General features: G+C 40.9%; 1 long non-coding RNA gene across 1 annotated transcript in view; it reads left to right on the forward strand.

Moving 5' to 3' along the window:
- Positions 1-788: 788 nt before the first annotated feature.
- LOC123333779 overlaps positions 789-19447 on the forward strand; it is a 34822-nt gene continuing 16163 nt past the window's right edge. The window contains exon 1 of the long non-coding RNA XR_006551331.2: positions 789-2888. This is a non-coding gene — a long non-coding RNA (uncharacterized LOC123333779). The remainder of the gene's footprint in view (positions 2889-19447) is intronic.

Genomic DNA, 19447 nt, shown 5'->3' on the forward strand with positions numbered 1-19447 from the left:
ATTGACCCCCTGTCCTCTTCAAAAAAAAAAAAGGGAAGTTTTTACTTACAAAAAGACAATACATAAAGTAAAAGGGATCGAACCTACTTCTCTTTCTCTCCTGCATTTGCAGGTGGGTTGACTGAGCGACTGATCTGATCTGATCTGATCTTTACTACGAGTGCCACCTGGGAAGCTCCAAAAGAACATTTCCTGTGCTTAGTAATTCAGTCATGTTCAACTCTTTGCAACACTGTGTACTGTAGCCCTCCAGGCTCCTTTGTCCATGGGGATTCTCCAGGCAAGAATACTGGAGTGGGTTGCCATGCCCTCGTCCAGGGGATCTTCCCAACCTAGCAATCTAACTGGGGTCTCCTGCATTGCAGGTGGATTCTCTACCAGCTGAGCTACCAGGGAAGCTCATTTAGTTTCATTTATCTGAAACTAAATAGGCATTTCAATTATTTAAACAATGATTAACAGCTGTATATTCTTGTCTGCATTACTTATTTGTAATTTGTTTGAAATACAATGATATTTTTCTATTTTTTCTCAGTTAATTTGAGTGATATTCAAGTGAAAAAGTGTTGACCAGGTTTTCCAGCAGTTGTCTGCTCAGGGAAGGACTTTCCAATAAAGTGACCTTAGAGTTACATTCTGAATAATGAGTGTACGCCAGTCATACAAAGATCAGCTAGAGAGCATTGCAGCTGGAGGGACCCACTATGGCATAGGCCCATCGGTGAGGTAAAACTTCCTCTCCTTAGGGTAAGAAGGAAGACTGAAGATTTGTAAGGAAGGGGGAAATGGGCAGGACCCAATGTTGGAAATGGACATGGAGAAGTAAAAGCCATGAGATGAAGTTTGGATTTTATTCTGAAAGCCAAGGAAAGCCATAGGCAGGTAAAATTCCTATTGAAGAGACTCCCAAAATAAAGTATATCATTGAGGGTCCCATCAGGAGGCAGAACTATTCAGTAGGCACAATTATTACCATTTAGTGCAAGTGACAGCTTGATTAATTGTGATGCCACTGCATGCCATGCATTACTAGCATCTCATTTCCTACTGGCAAGGTGCCTAACTCTGCTTTCAAATTCAAGGACACTTCCAAACCAATTCACAACCTTGTCCTGGGTGGTCTTGGGTTTTTTGGGTACCAAATTCTATAAATGTGAGAGGATATAGAAATCGCATAGCAATTTTAATGGAAGTAATTTACTATACAAGACGGTTAACTAGAATTCATCCAGCTAGGTGACAAAAAAGGGTAAAAAAAGAGAGAATTCTAAGGAAATAACTGCAGGAAGCAGCCACTCTGGACTGCAGCAAAGGCAAGATGTGGGACTTATTAAAGCCTGAAGGAGGGGCTACTTGGAGTTGAAACTCAGAACTATTGCTTGGCATGTGCTGGTAGCTCAGGATACTAGGAGGGTCCTGTGGGGTGATGCTGCTATGGATATCTTTGAGAGGGCTCAATGAGGCTATTTCTGTGAGTCCTGGAGAGACCATAAAAGCAGATGCAGCTGCTTCTATGAAAGAAACTGCTGCCTCCAGGGTGATGGCGTGACAATCACAAGAACAGGAGAATGAAAAGAAGGAGCAAGTCTATCCTTCTTCCTGCAAAAAGGTGATCTGTACAGTCACAGTCCTACAATCATAAAGCAGAGCCCAGTGATGCTGAAAGATGGAAATGGATTGCCTGCCCCAGGAAGGTAATGCGGAGAAGGCAATGGCACCCCACTCCAGTACTCTTGCCTGGAAAATCCCATGGACAGAGGAGCCTGGTAGGCTACAGTCCATGGGATTGCACAGAGTTGGACACAACTGAAGCGACTTAGCAGCAGCAGCAGCAGCAGGAAGGTAATGCAGGACAAATCAGTGCAGCAGGTGAGAGCCATGCAGTAAGAGTCCTCCACTCCCTTTTCTGAGCACCTAGACATCTCACTGCAAACTAATTAACTACTCTCCTTTTGAAGCCTCCTGAAGAGGCTTCAGAGCTCCAGATTAACTAACCCCTTCAATTCATGTGATTCTCAAAGGCAAATGTGTGTATTCTTAGCTTTCCTCCAGGTGCTACAAATCCAGACAAAGGAGGCCTGGATGATGGCAGTCCTCAGCATGGTCTCAGACAGAAAAAGGACCTTTCTCCCTCTCACAGCTCTCATTCTGAGGATCATCCCTGATCGATTTATTAGATTAGAGCTGTTGCACTGTCTGCTAATCAGAAAACACTTGATTTAGCCTCAGGTGATCTTCTTAGGTAATTAGCTCGGGTACCTAACACCTGACTCCTCTTTCTATTTGGAGAAGATTTGATAATCCATTTATTCTTTCAGAAGGCCTGGGGACTGCTGGGAATTTCAGTTATGACCCAAGCTAATTTTCGTGCTTATAGGTGCATATTTAATGATCAGCACAGCCTGCTCTGTCTTTAGTCTGCATTCAATATCATCACACAGAGATGTAGCTACAGAGTCCTTGCTGTTCTGAGCCTTTGTCTTTTTTTTTTTTTTTTTTTGCCTTTGTCTTGAGTCCAGAGACTCGGGTTCAAAAGAGTTCTTAAGAAACTTCTCAGAGGTTCCTGGGGTGTTATTGAGTGCAAGCCAATTACCAGTTCACAAAGCTGGTTTCTCCATTTACAGCTCTAGAAGGAGAGCAGGAAAAGGAGGAAGCAAAGACATATTCAGCTCTTACTCTTTATCAGAATATCTATGTCTATATATATGTATTTCAAAAAGATGGAAACTCTGAAGTTGGCAGTGTTCTCTGAAGGAAAAGCATAAGTAAGAAAAAACACAAAATTATACAGAAAAGAAGATTGGATCCGGGAATTCAAGTCGAACTGGCCAAAAAATAATCCACATACTTTCTACCATATCATGACACCTGCTGCCCTGCAAAATGTGGTGAGTATGGCCGCACACGTTGTTAAGAGACTTGAGACACACTGGATGCTAATGTTATTTCAGTTCTTTAGAGGAAAAACAGCCCAGGTAAAAATGCTTGGCTGTCTGTGATGAGGCAATATCCCATGCATTTCCTTTCCTTATTTTTTTTTTTTAAACCACAACAAAGATTGCAGTGTAAATTACTTTCTTCTGTAAATCCTCTAGAGTGGAGATGTTGCTAAATTCTTAATTTGAAGGAGGCATAATTGCATTCCAAATGCTGGTGCGAGCTATGGTTAGAGAAACACCATACTGGCGATGAATGTTACATGCAAGGATGCCCTAGTTTTAGCTGACTTTTCATGCCGCTCACAGGTAAAGTCTATATTCAATTTGCAAGCCTCCTCTCAGCTCTGTGCTGATAAGGGGGCCTGTGATTTTTATCTAACAGGGTAAGCAAAAGGTCGTCACGCTGCAGATTAGAAATACAGCTTCCTTCAAGGAACGGGAAACTCAGAGATAACCACCCTGAAATCTCCCTCTGCCCAGGTGAGGGGGCAGAATGTGGAGACAGCGGCAATGGCTCAGAGAATTTGCAGAGACAGCCCAGCTCAAAGCTTTTGTCAGGGTGGGGTGGGAGTAGACTGAGTCGGGCACAGCAACAAGCTTACCTTTTTAATATTTTCTAAAGGAAGTCATCAAAAGGGAGGTGATCCAGGGATCATATTGCTTCATTTTGGTTTGTAGATTATATTTTGCACACATTTTCCTTGTGTTTTCTTCAAAACCTCCCTGGATAATAGAGATTGTTACAGTTAGAGGCTTAACTCTAAAAAAGAAGGGGCCAAACCACTCTCAAAGGTAGAGGAGAACAGGCTCAGGAGACACTGTTGCAACAAATAACATATATATATATATAAAATATGCAGATATACACAGATATGTATATATGTATTATCTTCACAAAAATCCTGGGAACTTGTCAGAGAAGAGAGTATTATCCTCATTTAGGGATTTTTTTTTTAAAGTGAAATTCACAGGTCTTGACTAGAGCAGAGATTAAATAGCAAAGCTAAACTTGTGTCCAGAATCTCTGGCTCATGCCTTTTCCTTTATTAAGCTGCCTGAAGGTAAAGACGATTCATCATTATCAGAGATATCATTATACCAATCGCCACGAGCTACCAAGAGCTCATAGGCAAAGTATTATTAAATACACTCTCTATACAGCCTCATTTAATCTTCACTAAAACTATACATGAGGTTGCTTGGTTACAAAAGTACATAAACCCCTCAAGAAAACAGGTCGAATGCTGCAACGTAGACCTGGAACCACAAAGCCCTTGAAGGAAATATCCATGAAGATAGCCATAGAATGCTGCTAAGAAACAGCTTGCATCAGATGCACCTGGGTATACAGTATGAAATGTATAACAACCTGGGCAAATAGTTATCACCAGCTTGATCTTTTTCTTATCTGTAAATTGGGAAATTATATTGTGTGGCTTTGTTCTCTATATACTTGGCTAAAGCTAAGATCTATATTTCCTAAGATCCTCTTCACAATATGGATAGAGTTGGTCATAAGAGGAATATGCTTGGAATTAGGAAGGTGAAGTGAAGCAGAAGTCATTCCTTTCAGAAGATCACCACGATCTGACATCGTAGTGAACGAGTGTGGGAATGCCTGGCAGTGTCAGCGTGCCCTCTCAATCCTCCATTCCACAGCTAACTCCTCTTACTAGAGGCCGGCTTTGACAACCAACAGTGGTAGCAGGCCAGCAACCAAGTGCTTGGCTGTGGACTCACAAAAGCAGGAACTACAGAGAGGCAACTGTTTCCCAGAAAGCAAATCCCCTGGTAGCTCAGACAGTAAAGAATCTGCCTGCAGTGCAGGAGGTTTGATTTCTGGATCAGGAAGATCCCCTGGAGGAGGGCATGGCAACCCACTCCAGTATTCTTGCCTGGAGAATCCCATGGACAGAGGAGCCTGGCAAGCTACAGTCCATGGGGTCGCAAAGAGTCAGACACAACTGAGCGACAAACAATTTCACTTTCACTTTCTGCAACTCTGCTTTAGTGGCAGATATGTTTGGCTTCTTGCGCTTATCTGCAAGCTCTACTTTGTCTCTGCCTGTGCCAGGCATCAGGCTGGCTGGTTAGCAGTGGTTTCTCTTATTCCTTCCCACCCTTGTCTTCCAGGTTTTCACTTTCCTGCCTCCTCCCATGTTTGTGCCAGATATAATTCATATAACAAATCTGCATTCTTTAATACTTACAATGACTCTGCTTTCCTTGGTCTTGACTAACTGAAATATCTCTGTAATCTTGTAATGATGCTCAGTTGTGTCCAACTCTTTGCAAGCCTTTGGACTGCAGCCCCACCAGATTCCTCTGTCCATGGGATTTTTTAGGTAAGAATATTGGAGTGGGTTGCCATTTTCCTCTTCTAGGGAATCTTCCAGGCCCAGGGATCGAACCCTTGTCTCCTGTGTCTCTTGCATTGCAGGCAGATTCTTTTTACCCACTGAGCCATCGAGGAGGCCCAAATGATTGAAAAAGTTTACATATAACAAAACTTGGTATAAAGTAATGGCACAATAGATGGTACCCGTGATTATTATCATCCAAATGTTGTCTGAACCTCGACGCATAGTGTTTCTTGTCCTCTTTGTGCTTCTGCTCTGTTACGTTCACTCTGTCAGTGGTTTCCTTTGTACTTTCAATTTGCACATGGTCTTTCCCGAATACCTTGAGCAAAAGGTACTTCAGGAAAAGTTAACTCCAGTAAACAAATGGTGTTTGGAGCCTGATTATAACCATTGAAATTCCTAAGAGAACCACCTAAGTGCCCATATGATTAGACTCAGTCAACAAAAATCACGGATTACCTGGTAGTGTTGGTCCTCTGAACTAGCATGAAGATAGGCAGAGCCTGGTATTTGGACATATCCACTTGGACATGTGGAGAAGGAAATGGCAACCCACTCCAATAGGCTTGCCTGGGAAATCTCAGGGACAGAGAAGCCTAGCGGACTACAGTCCAAGGGGTCACAAAAGAGTCAGACATGACTTAGCAAATAAACAATAACATGAAAACCCCAGAGTTCCCAAATATTAACTTTTATATTTAGCATGTGCATAGACTTACTTACAGAGAAGGCAATGGCACCTGACTCTAGTACTCTTGCCTGGAAAATCCCATGGGCGGAGGAGCCTGGTAGGCTGCAGTCCATGGGGTCGCTAGGAGTTGGACATGACTGAGCGACTTCCCTTTCACTTTTCACTTTCATGCATTCGAGAAGGAAATGGAAACCCACTCCAGTGTTCTTGCCTGGAGAATCCCAGGGACGGGGGAGCCTGATGGGCTGCCATTTATGGGGTCGCACAGAGTCGGACATGACTGAAGCGACTTAGCAACAGCAGCAGACTTACTTAACATACTTTGTTGCCTTATGACCATCAGAATTCTTTCATGCCCACCTGTCTTTGGTTTGCATCCTGACATTTGTGGCTTGCCGCTGCAATTCCCAACTTACTGTGACGTTAGAACATTATTTCAGTGGGTTAATTCTACTTTATTAAAATTTAATGGGGTGAATAGCATTCTTACATAATACATTATTGGGCTTCCCTTATGGCTCAGCTGATAAAGAACATGCCTGGAATGTAGGAGACTTGGGTTCGATCCCTGGGTTGGGAAAATCCCCTGGGGAAGGGAAAGGCTACCCACTGCAGTAATCTGGCCTGGAGAATTCCATGGACTGCATAGTCCCTGGGGTCGCAAAGAGTTGGACATGACTGAATGACTTTCACTTGGATATAAAGTCTAATATTTAATAATCATTCAGTGTTCTTAGAGAGCAGGCAAACAATATAAAGTAACTATATTCTAGGAGGTTCTATCAAAACAACAAGAAAAGAGAAGCTAAACTGAAAGTGTGGCTTGTTGGGAAAATTGTGCTTAGCTAGACTCTCTTGTAGAGCTGATAAATTCTTATTTTCTCATATTTTTTTATTAAGGTGTAGTTTGCATGCAGTGAAATGTATGGATATTTCCGGTATGGTTTGATGACCTTGGCTGACTGCACACACCAATATTCAGCAGCATGCTAGAACCACATTACAAGGACTGATCTATATAAAATTTTTGCAAGTCAGCTATTCAACCATTTCTAGGAGTATTAATACCAAAAGAAAAATCTACAAATGCTAAAAACTGGGGCTCTTTGTTGCTGAGTCAGTTTGGCAGCCAGCACACCACTATAAAATCTAGATCTTATCAAGATATCAAATAAAACTTTCATGCCAGAAGGATTCTCTTGCTCCTCTGCTCTTATTTCAACCCTCTAGTTTCAACCAGAGCACTGACTTTGTTCTCTCACATTAATTTTACCTCTTCAGAACTTCACATAAATGTAATAATATAGTTTCTACCATTTTGTGTTTGGATTATTTAGCTCAATATAAGGTTTTTGAGATTTATCTGTGCTATTCCAAGAAACAGTAATATCTTTCTTTATTTCTGTTGCTATGTGACTTAATTTTTATAACTATGGCAAATTTTTTAATCCATATCACATTGCTAGACACTTGGGCTTCTTCCAGCTTTGGGCTACTATTAGTAAAGCTCCTATTAACATTCTTGTACAACTCATTTTGTGGACATAATATTTTTGTTTCTCATGGGAACCTATCTAGAAGATGAACCACTGGCTCATAGGGCAGGAATATCCTTATCTTTATGAAAAATTACCACACCCACTGCCAAAGAGGTTGGATAATTTTGCACTCCTGCTTGTAAAATATAAAAGTTCTGGGTGCTTTCATCTCAGCCAGTGTTTATAGTCTCCTGTGTTTTTAACTTTAGCTATTCTGCTTGGTATGTAATGGCATTTCATTGTGGTTTTAATTTTCATTTCTCCTATGACTAATAATGCTGAGCACTGTTTCATTTTCTCAATGGCCATTCATATACATTTCTTTGTAAAGTAACTGTTTAAGTATTCTGCCTATTTTTATTGGGTTGTTTGTCTTTTTATTATTGAATTACAGGAGTTTATGTATTCTCAGTTCAGTTAAGTCTCTCAGTTGTGTCCAACTCTTTGCGACCCCGTGAACCACAGCACACCAGGCCTCCCTGCTACAGCTGCTGCTAAGTCACTTCAGTCATGTCCGACTCTGTGTGACCCCATAGACAGCAGCCCACCAGGCTCTCCCGTCCCTGGGATTCTCCAGGCAAGAACACTGGAGTGGGTTGCCATTTCCTTCTCCCATGCATGAAAGTGAAAAGTGAAAGTGAAGTCGCTCAGTCGTGTCCGACCCTTAGTGACCCCGTGGACTGTAGCGTACCAGGCTCCTCCGTCCATGGGATTTTCCAGGCAAGAGTACTGGAGTGGGGTGCCATTGCCTCCCCGTCCATCACCAACTCCCGGAGTCTACCCAAACCCATGTCCATTGAGTCGGTGATGCCATCCAGCCATCTCATCCTCTGTCGTCCCCTTCTCCTCTTGCCCCCAATCCCTCCCAGCATCAGGGTCTCTTCCAATGAGTCAACTCTTCACATGAGGTGGCCAAAGTATTGGAGTTTCAGCTTCAGCATCAGTCCTTGCAATGAACACCCAGGACTGATCTCCTTTAGGATGGACTGGTTGGATCTTTTTGCAGTATATATATTCTGAATACATGTAATTCCTTAGACATATGTATTGCTAAGTATTTTCTCCTAGTCTATGACTCAGTCATTTACTTTATTAATGTATTTATTGAGCCCACAGGTTTGACTTTGATAAAATATATTTTAATCACACTTTTCTTTTATGAAAAATCCTACCTATACACCTGGGTCCTGTTTATAAAATCTTTGCCTATCCCTAAATTCACAATGGCTTTTCCTATTATTTGTTTTCTTTGTGAAGCTTAATATTTTTAACTTTTATGTTTGTGTCTATACTCTTTTTCAGTTAATTTTTATTTATGGTCTATGAGGTATAAGTCAAGTTTCCTTTTTTAAAAAATATAGCGAATTGTTCTAGCACCACTTTGTGAAAAGACCTTCCTTTCCCCATTGAAATGCTCTGTGGCCTTGATCAAAAAGCAACGGACCGTGTAAGTGTGGGTGTACTTTGGGCTGTCTATTCTCTGCCATGTCTCTAATTGTCCATTTGTATGCAACTAGCACCTTATCTTAATTACTCTAGAGTTGTCCTTCAACTTTCATCATTTTGCTCAAGATTATTTTGGCTAGGCTAGGATCTCTGTATTTCCACATAATTTTTTAAAAAACTTTTTATAGAAGTATAATTGTTTTACAATGTTGTATTAGTTTCAGGTATATAGCAAAGTGATGCAGATATAGATATAGATATATATTCTTTTTAAGATTCTTTTCCCTTATAGGTTATTATAAAACATGGAATATAGTTCCCTATGCTATATAATGGGTCCTTGTTGGTTATTTATTATATATATAGTAGTGTGTATCTTTTTGCCTTTTCATACTGTTCATGGGGTTCTCCAGGCAAGAATACTGAAGTGGTTTGCCATTGCCTTCTCCAGTGAACCACATTTTGTCAGAACTCTACACCATGACCCATCCGTCCTGGGTGGCCCTACATGGCATGGCTCATAGTTTCATTGAATTAGACAAGGCTATGGTCCATGTGATTATTTTGATTCGTTCTCTGTGATCATGCCACCACTGATCCATGCCTCCGATGGAGACTCCTGGGTACTCAGAGGCTAGTCTGGGTCAGTCTCTAGTGGGGTCACTGCTCCTTCTCCTGGGTTCTGGTACACGCAAGGTTTTGTTTGTGCCTTCCATGAGTCTATTTCCCCAGTCATGTGTAAGTTCTGGTGGCTCTATGGTGGGGTTAAAGGCTATCTCCTCAAGAGGGCTTATTCCACACCCAGGTCTGCTGCACCCAGAGCCCCTGCCCCTGAAGCAGGCCACTGCTGACCCGTACCTCCGTAGGAGACACTCACTCAAAGACAGGTCTGACTGAGTCTCTGTGGGTCTCCTGGTGTGCACAAGATTTTGTTTGAGGCTTCTGAGCATTTCTGGTGGGTATGGGGTTTTATTCTAAATGTGATTTCAGTCCTCCAACTGTATTACTATGAACAAAACTAGAGGAGGTGATGGAATTCCAGTTGAGCTATTTCAAATCCTAAAAGATGATGCTGTGAAAGTGCCACACTCAATATGCCAGAAGATTTGGAAAACTCAGCAGTGGTCACAATACTGGAATAGGTCAGTTTTCATTTCCAATCCCAAAGAAAGGCAATGCCAAATAATGTTCAAACTGCCACACAATTGCACTCATCTCACACGCTAGCAAATTCATGCTCAAAATTCTCCAAGCCAGGCTTCAACAGTATGTGAACCGTGAACTTCCAGATGTTCAAGCTGGATTTAGAAAAGGCAGAAAAACCAGAGATCGAATTGCCAACATCCTTTGGATCATCAAAAAAGCAAGCGAGTTCCAGAAAAGCATCTACTTCGGCTTTATTAACTATACAAATTCCTTTGACTGTGTGGATCACAACAAACTGTTGAAAATTCTTACAGAGATGGGAATACCAGACCACCTGACCTGCCTCCTGAGAAATCTGTATGCAGGTCAAGAAGCAACAGTTAGAAATGGACACGGAACAACAGACTGGTTCCAAATCAGGAAAGGAGTACATCAAGGCTGTATATTTTCACCCTGCTTATTTAATTTATATGCAGAGTACAGCATGTGAAATGCTGGGCTGGATGAAGCACAAGCTGAAATCAAGATAGCTGGGAGAAATATCAATAACCTCAGATATGCAGATGACATAACCCTTATGGCAGAAAATGAAGAAGAACTAAAGAGCCTCTTGATGAAAGTGAAAGAGGAGAGTGAAAAAGTTGGCTTAAAACTCAACATTCAAAAAACTAAGAACATAGCATCCAGTCCCATCACTTCAGATGGGGAAACAGATGGGGAAACAATGGAAACAGTGAGAGACTTTATTTTGGGGGGCTCCAAAATCACTGCAGATGGTGACTGCAGCCATGAAATTAAAAGATGCTTGTCCCTTGGAAGAAAAGTTTTGACCAACTTAGCATATTGAAAAGCAGGGACATTACTTTGCTAACAAAGGTCCGTCTAGTCAAAGCTTTGGTTTTTCCAGTAGTCACGTATGGATGCAAGAGTTGGTCTATTAAGAAAGCTGAGCACTGAAGAATTGATGCTTTTCAACTGTAGTGTTGGAGAAGATTCTTGAGAGTTCATTGGACTGCAAGGAGATCCACCCAGTCCATTTTAAAGGAAACCAACCCTGAATATTCATTGGAAGGACTGATGCTGAAGCTGAAACTCCAATACTTTGGCCACCTGATGGGAAGAAGTGACTCATTGGAAAAGACCCTGATGCTCAGAAAGATTGAAGGTAGAAGCAGAAGGGGACAACAGAGGATGAGATGGTGGATGACATCACTACCTCGATGGACATGAGTTTGAGCAAGCTCTGGGAGTTGGTGATAGACAGGGAGGCCTGGCATGTTTCAGTCCATGGGGTCACAAAGAGTCAGACACGACTGAGTGACTGAACTGAACTGAGTGTGTATGGGTTTCCCTGGTGGCCCAGATGGTGGAGAATCTGTCTGCAACGCAGGAGACCTGGGTTCAATACCTGGGTTGGGAAGATCCTCTGGAGAAGGGCATGGCAACCCACTCCAGTATTCTTGCCTGAAGAATCCCCATGGACAGAGGGGCTGGCAGGCTACAGTCCATGGGGTTGCAAAGAGTCGAACACAACTGGGCAACTAAGCACAGCATGGCAAAGCATAGCGTGTATATGTTAAAACCAAAGTCCTAATGTATCCTTTGTCCCTTTCCCCTTTGGTAACAGTATTTTGTTTTCTATGTCTTTGGGTCTATTTCTGTTTTGCATATAAGTTTATTTATATTTCATTAGATTGTATTATAATTGATATCATATGATATTTTAGAATAAATTTGCTAACTTTTACAATAAGTAAAACCTGAAGCTATTTTGATTGGGATTATAGTAAATCTACAGGTCATTTGCCTGGAGTTGGAAATGGTAACATACTCTAGTAGTCCTGCCTGGAAAATTCCATGGTCAGAGGAGCCTGGCTGGCTATGGTTCATGGGGTTGCAGACAGTCATACATGACTGAGCATGAATGCATGCATGCATTCACACACAGGTCATTTCATGCAAACTAGTACAGCCACTGTGGAGAACAGTGTGGTGATTCCTTAAAAAACTGGAAATAGAACTGCCATACGACCCAGCAATCCCACTGATGGGCATGCACACCAAGGAAACCAGAACACTGTTTACAATAGCCAGGACATGGAAGCAACCTAGATGGCCATCAGCAGATGAATAGATAAGAAAGCTGTGGTACACAATGGAATATCACTCAGCTATTAAAAAGAATGCATTTGGAGAGGAGGAGCCAAGATGGCGGAGGAGTAGGACGGGGAGAACACTTTCTCCCCCACAAATTCATCAAAAGAGCATTTAAACGTCGAGTAAATTCCACAAAACAACTTCTGAATGCCGGCAGAGGACATCAGGCACCCAGAAAAGCAACCCAACTCTTCGAAAGGAGGAAGGAAAAAATATAAAAGACAAAAAAAGAGACAAAAGAGGGAGGGACGGAGTTCCATCCAGGGAAGGGAGTCTTAAAAAGAGAGAAGTTTCCAAACACCAGGAAACCTTCTCACTGCCGAATCTGTGCCGAGCTTTGGAAGCACAGAGGGCAACATAAAAGGGAGAAAAAAAAATAAATAAACAATTAAAAATCGCAGATTGTGAGCCCTACGGTAACTCCCCCAGCGGAGAAGCAATGCAGACGCCTGCACACGCCATTAGCGGAGAAGCAGCACAGACGCCTGCACACGGCATTAGCAAGCGGGGGCTGGGCAGGGAAGCGCGGCGCGGGCTGTGTCCCTTAGAGTAAGAATCGGCCCGAATGTCCTGAGCGCTATCTGAGCAAAATAATTTGGGCTAGCAAACCAGACTGTGGGATATCTACCATGCGAAAAGCCAGCCCTAACCTAAGACACCGCCAGGCCCGCGCACAGAACAAAGGACTGAACAGAGATAGCCGGCTGCAGACCTTCCCCCTCCGGTGACAGGCAGCCAGAGCCGTAAGGGGGCAATCGCAGCCCCAGAGAGACACTATCTATAAAACTGTAAGCAGGCTTCTTTGCTAACTAAAACTTCTTGGGGGTCTGGGCGGTCAACATCTGCCTGAGAAGGTACGCCGGTTTTACACCCAGATAACCGAGTGGCGGGGAGGCGATAAGTCGCAGCATTGGCGCCCGCCAAACACATCACCTGAGCTGCTCGGATCTGGAAAGAGCACAAAACGCAGGCCCAACCGAGTCTGCGCCTCTGAGGACTACCCGAGTGCCTGAACCTGAGCGGCTTGGACCTGGGAGCTCAGCCCAGGGACTACCCGAGTGCCTGAACCTGAGCGGCTTGGACCTGGGAGCTCAGCCCAGGGCCGGCCTCTGATTGTTCCCTGCGGAACAACCTAGAGCCCGAGCAGTGTGGGCAGGGAGGCTACACGCGCCGTGAGCGGGGACAGACCCAGTGTGGGTGAGGCACTGCGAGCGCATGCCAGTGTTATCTGTTTGCAGCATCCCTCCCTCCCTCCCCACAGCGCGGCTGAACAAGTGAGCCTAAAAAAAAAAAAAAAAAATAGTGTCCTCCACCGTCCCCTTTGTGTCAGGGCGGAAACCAGACACTGAAGAGACCAGCAAACAGAAGAAGCTATAACAGAGGGAAACGCCTTGGAAGCTACAGGCCATAGATTAAAACCCTGTGGTTACTACGGACTACATAGGAAGGGGCCTATAGATCTTGAGAAATATAAGTCAGACCAAGGAACTAGCCAAAAATGAACTGAACCCACAATACTCACAACAAAACCAGAGAAAGACCTAGATATATTTTTACTATTTTTGCGATCAATCTTTCTTTCTTTTTTTATCTTTTTTTTAATTTTTTAAAAAAAATTTTTTAAGTCCTCTATTGTCCTTTAATTTTCACTTTTATAACTATTACTTTGCAAAAAAAAAAAAAAAAAAGACCCTATTTTTTTCTTCTTCAGCAAACTTCATATATATATTTTATAATTTTTTGACCGTGTTTTGTTTTGTTTTGTTTTCTTTTTTCTTTTTCTTCTTTTCTTTAACATTGTATTTTTGAAATTCCAAACTCTACTCTAGATTTTTAATTTTAGCCTTTTGGTATATGTTATCAATTTTGTACCTATAGCTTTTTTCATAATTTCTGTGACTTTTTTTTCCCTCTGTTTCTTTCTCGTCTTCTTTTGTATAACATTGTATATCTGCAATTCCAAACTCTACTCAAGATTTTTAATTTATGCTTTTTGGTATTTGATATCAATTTTGTACCTGTATTTTCTTTATGATTTTTGTGACATTGTTTTTGTTGATTTGTTTGTTTTCTCTCTTTATTTTTCTTCTTCTTTTTTTTAACATTGTATTTTTGAAATTCCAAACTCTACTCTAGATTTTTAACTTTTGCTTTTTGATATTAGTTATCAATTTTGTACCTGTAGTTTCTTTATAATTTTCGCGACCTTGTTGGTTTTTCTTTGTTCATTTTTTCTCTCTTTCTTTTCATTCTTCTTTTCTTTAACATCGTATTTTTGAAATTCCAAACTCTACTCTAGATTTTTAATTTTTGCTTTTATGTATTTGTTACCAATTTTGTACCTTTAAGAACCCAATCTTCAGGACCCATTTTTCACTAGGGAACGAGATTACTGGCTTGACTGCTCTCTCTCCCTTTGGACTCGCCGTTTTCTCCACCAGGTCGCCTGTATCTCCTCCCTAACCCCTCTCTACTCTACCCAACTCTGTGAATTTCTGTGTGTTCCAGACGGTGGAGAACACTTAGGGAACTGATTACTGGCTGGATCTGCCTCCCTCCTTTTCATTTCCCCCTTTTATCCTTCTGGCCACCTCTGTCTCCTGCCTCCTTCTTCTCTTCTCTGTATAACTCCGTGAACATCTCTGAGCGGTCCAGTTGTGGAGTGCACATAAGGAAGTGACTACTGGCTAGCCCACTCTCTCCACTATTGATTCCACCTCATCTCATTTGGGTCACCTCTAACTCCCTCCTCCCTCTTCTCTTCTCTTTTCCATGTAACACTGTGAACCTCTCTGAGTGACCCTCACAGTAGAGAAACTTTTCATCTTTAACGTAGATGTTTTATCAATGGTGCTGTATAGAAGGAGAAGTTTCGAAACTACTGTAAAAATAAGACCGATAACTGGAAGTAGGAGGCTTAAGTCCAAACCCTGACTCCAGGGAACTCCTGACTCCAAGGAACATTAATTGACAGGAGCTCATCAAACGCCTCCATACCGACACTGAAACCAAGCACCACACAAGGGCCAACAAGTTCCAGGACAAGACATACCAAGCAAATTCTCCAGCAACAAACGAACACAGCCCTGAGCTTCAAGATACAGGCTGCCCAAAGTCACCCCAAAACCATAGACATCTCATAACTCATTACTGGACATTTCATTACACTCCAGAGAAGAAATACAGCTCCATCCACCAGAACATCGACACAAGCTTCCCTAACCAGGAAACCTTAACAAGCCACCTGTACAAACCCACACACAGTGAGGAAATGCCACAATAAAGAGAACTCCACAAACTGCCAGAATACAGAAAGGACACCCTAAACACAGCAATTTAAACAAGATGAAGAGACAGAGGAATAGCCAGCAGATAAAGGAACAGGATAAGTGCCCACCAAACCAAACAAAAGAGGAAGAGATAGGGAATCTACCTGATAAAGAATTCCGAATGATAGTGAAATTGATCCAAAATCTTGAAATTAAAATGGAATCACAGATAAATAGCCTGGAGGCAAGGATTGAGAAGATGCAAGAAAGGTTTAACAAGGACTTAGAAGAAATAAAAAAGAGTCAATATATAATGAATAATGCAATAAGTGAAATTAAAAACACTCTGGAGGCAACAAATAGTAGAATAACAGAAACAGAAGACAGGATTAGTGAATTAGAAGATAGAATGGTAGAAATAAATGAATCAGAGAGGATAAAAGAAAAACGAATTAAAAGAAATGAGGACAATCTCAGAGACCTCCAGGACAATATTAAATGCTACAACATTCTAATCATAGGGGTCCCAGAAGAAGAAGACAGAAAGAAAGACCATGAGAAAATACTTGAGGAGATAATGGTTGAAAACTTCCCTAAAATGGGGAAGGAAATAATCACCCAAGTCCAAGAAACCCAGAGAGTCCCAAACAGGATAAACCCAAGGCAAAACACCCCAAGACATATATTAATCAAATTAACAAAGATAAAACACAAAGAACAAATATTAAAAGCAGCAAGGGAAAAACAACAAATAACACACAAGGGAATACCCATAAGGATAACAGCTGATCTTTCAATAGAAACTCTTCAAGCCAGGAGGGAATGGCAAGACATACTTAAAATGATGAAAGAAAATAACCTACAGCCCAGATTATTGTACCCAGCAAGGATCTCATTCAAGTATGAAGGAGAAATCAAAAGCTTTTCAGACAAGCAAAAGCTGAGAGAATTCTGCACCACCAAACCAGCTCTCCAACAAATACTAAAGGATATTCGCTAGACAGGAAACACAAAAACAGTGTATAAATTCAAACCCAACACACTAAAGTAAATGGCAACGGGATCATACTTATCAGTAATTACCTTGAACGTAAATGGGTTGCATGCCCCAACCAAAAGACAAAGACTGGCTGAATGGATACAAAAACAAGACCCCTACATATGTTGTCTACAAGAGACCTACCTCAAAACAGGGGACACATACAGACTGAAAGTGAAGGGCTGGAAAAAGATTTTCCATGCAAATAGGGACCAAAAGAAACCAGGAGTAGCAATACTCATATCAGATAAAATAGACTTTAAAACAAAGACTGTGAAAAGAGACAAAGATGGTCACTACATTATGATCAAAGGATCAATCCAAGAAGAAGATATAACAATTATAAATATATATGCACCCAACACAGGAGCACCGCAGTATGTAAGACAAATGCTAACAAGTATGAAAGGAGAAATTAACAATAACACAATAATAGTGGGAGACTTTAATACCCCACTCACACCTATGGATAGATCAACTAAACAGAAAATTAACATGGAAACACAAACTTTAAATGATACAATAGACCAGTTAGACCTAATTGATATTTATAGGACATTTCACCCCAAAACAATGAATTTCACCTTTTTCTCAAGCGCACATGGAACCTTCTCCAGGATAGATCACATCCTGGGCCATAAAGCTAGCCTTGGTAAATTCAAAAAAATAGAAATCATTCCAAGCATCTTTTCTGACCACAATGCAGTAAGATTAGATCACAATTACAGGAGAAAAACTATTAAAAATTCCAACATATGGAGGCTGAACAACACGCTGCTGAATAACCAACAAATCACAGAAGAAATCAAAAAAGAAATCAAAATTTGCATAGAAACGAATGAAAATGAAAACACAACAACCCAAAACCTGTGGGACACGGTAAAAGCAGTCCTAAGGGGAAAGTTCATAGCAATACAGGCACACCTCAAGAAACAAGAAAAAAGTCAAATAAATAACCTAACTCTACACCTAAAGCAACTAGAAAAGGAAGAAATGAAGAACCCCAGGGTTAGTAGAAGGAAAGAAATCTTAAAAGTTAGAGCAGAAATAAATGCAAAAGAAACAAAAGAGATCATAGCAAAAATCAACAAAACCAAAAGCTGGTTCTTTGAAAGGATAAATAAAATTGACAAACCATTAGCCAGACTCATCAAGAAACAAAGGGAGAAAAATCAAATCAATAAAATTAGAAATGAAAATGGAGAGATCACAACAGACAACACAGAAATACAAAGGATCATAAGAGAGTACTATCAACAATTATATGCCAATAAAATGGACAACGTGGAAGAAATGGACAAATTCTTAGAAAAGTACAACTTTCCAAAACTCGATCAGGAAGAAATAGAAAATCTTAACAGACCCATCACAAGCATGGAAATTGAAACTGTAATCAAAAATCTTCCAGCAAACAAAAGCCCAGGTCCAGATGGCTTCACAGCTGAATTCTACCAAAAATTGAGAGAAGAGCTAACACCTATCCTGCTCAAACTCTTCCAGAAAATTGCAGAGGATGGTAAACTTCCAAACTCATTCTATGAGGCCACCATCACCCTAATACCAAAACCTGACAAAGATCCCACAAAAAAAGAAAACTACAGGCCAATATCACTGATGAACATAGATGCAAAAATCCTTAACAAAATTCTAGCAATCAGAATCCAACAACACATTAAAAAGATCATACACCATGACCAAGTGGGCTTTATCCCAGGGATGCAAGGATTCTTCAATATCCGCAAATCAATCAATGTAATACACCACATTAACAAATTGAAAAATAAAAACCATATGATTATCTCAATAGATGCAGAGAAAACCTTTGACAAAATTCAACATCCATTTCTGATAAAAACTCTCCAGAAAGCAGGAATAGAAGGAACATACCTCAACATAATAAAAGCTATATATGACAAACCCACAGCAAACATTATCCTCAATGGTGAAAAATTGAAAGCATTTCCTCTAAAGTCAGGAACAAGACAAGGGTGCCCACTTTCACCACTACTATTCAACATAGTTTTGGAAGTTTTGGCCACAGCAATCAGAGCAGAAAAAGAAATAAAAGGAATCCAAATTGGAAAAGAAGAAGTAAAGCTCTCACTGTTTGCAGATGACATGATCCTCTACATAGAAAACCCTAAAGACTCCAGCAGAAAATTACTAGAACTAATCAATGACTATAGTAAAGTTGCAGGATATAAAATCAACACACAGAAATCCCTTGCATTCCTATACACTAATAATGAGAAAACAGAAAGAGAAATTAAGGAAACAATTCCATTAACCATTGCAACGGAAAGAATAAAATACTTAGGAATATATCTACCTAAAGAAACTAAAGACCTATATATAGAAAACTATAAAACACTGGTGAAAGAAATCAAAGAGGACACTAACAGATAGAAAAATATACCATGTTCATGGATTGGAAGAATCAATATAGTGAAAATGAGTATACTACCCAAAGCAATCTATAGATTCAATGCAATCCCTATCAAGCTACCAACAGTATTCTTCACAGAGCTAGAACAAATAATTTCACAATTTGTATGGAAATACAAAAAACCTCGAATAGCCAAAGCGAACTTGAGAAAGAAGAATGGAACTGGAGGAATCAACCTACCTGACTTCAGGCTCTACTACAAAGCCACAGTCATCAAGACAGTATGGTACTGGCACAAAGACAGAAATATAGATCAATGGAACAAAATAGAAAGCCCAGAGATAAATCCACGCACATATGGACACCTTATCTTTGACAAAGGAGGCAAGAATATACAATGGATTAAAGACAATCTCTTTAACAAGTGGTGCTGGGAAAACTGGTCAACCACTTGTAAAAGAATGAAACTAGAA

The sequence above is a fragment of the Bubalus bubalis genome, chromosome 5, assembly GCF_019923935.1.
Source record: "Bubalus bubalis isolate 160015118507 breed Murrah chromosome 5, NDDB_SH_1, whole genome shotgun sequence".
Lineage (NCBI taxonomy): Eukaryota > Metazoa > Chordata > Mammalia > Artiodactyla > Bovidae > Bubalus > Bubalus bubalis.